This window comes from Apteryx mantelli, chromosome 34 (genome assembly GCF_036417845.1).
Source record: "Apteryx mantelli isolate bAptMan1 chromosome 34, bAptMan1.hap1, whole genome shotgun sequence".
Taxonomy (NCBI): Eukaryota; Metazoa; Chordata; class Aves; order Apterygiformes; family Apterygidae; genus Apteryx; species Apteryx mantelli.
This window is the reverse complement of record NC_090011.1, coordinates 1,057,086-1,057,642: the sequence shown is the minus strand read 5'-3', so window position 1 is coordinate 1,057,642 and position 557 is coordinate 1,057,086.

Here is a 557-nt window from a genome sequence, read left to right as displayed (position 1 = left end):
AGTCTGCATCCCATGAAGTTTGTTTTCCAGAAGCAATTCCAACTGTTGCAGCTCATTTTGCAGCTCAGTTGTTCAATACTTTTGGACACTTTCTATCTTCTGATTCAATAAAGTCTTTATCTCCATCTCACTCAATCTGATCAGCTGCTTCATGTGTTCTTCCACATTAATTATTAATTTCTAACATTGAAAAAACAACATATTAAATTTCTTCTGCTAATTTTACATGTCAGAGAAGAGGTGCTTTTGTTTCCCAGGGGGGAAGAGAAGAAGAAGAAACCATCTTGCTTCATATACTTGCATAATACTTAAAGAGTTTTTTTTTTTTAATTTTCTCCCCCTAATAATTTAAAAAAAATCTAGCTGAATTCCTCAGTTTTCACTAGGTCAGCAAACTGTTTTCTGTCCCTCTGAAGATGGATTATTCTAGCTCTCACTTAATGAATTCAAGGGGTTGGAGAGCTAAATGCTTCACAAGTTCTTAGCAAATATGATTTACTCTTGGAAACAGAACAGGTTAACAAATGCAAGCAATTGCAATTGCAAGCCAAACACCA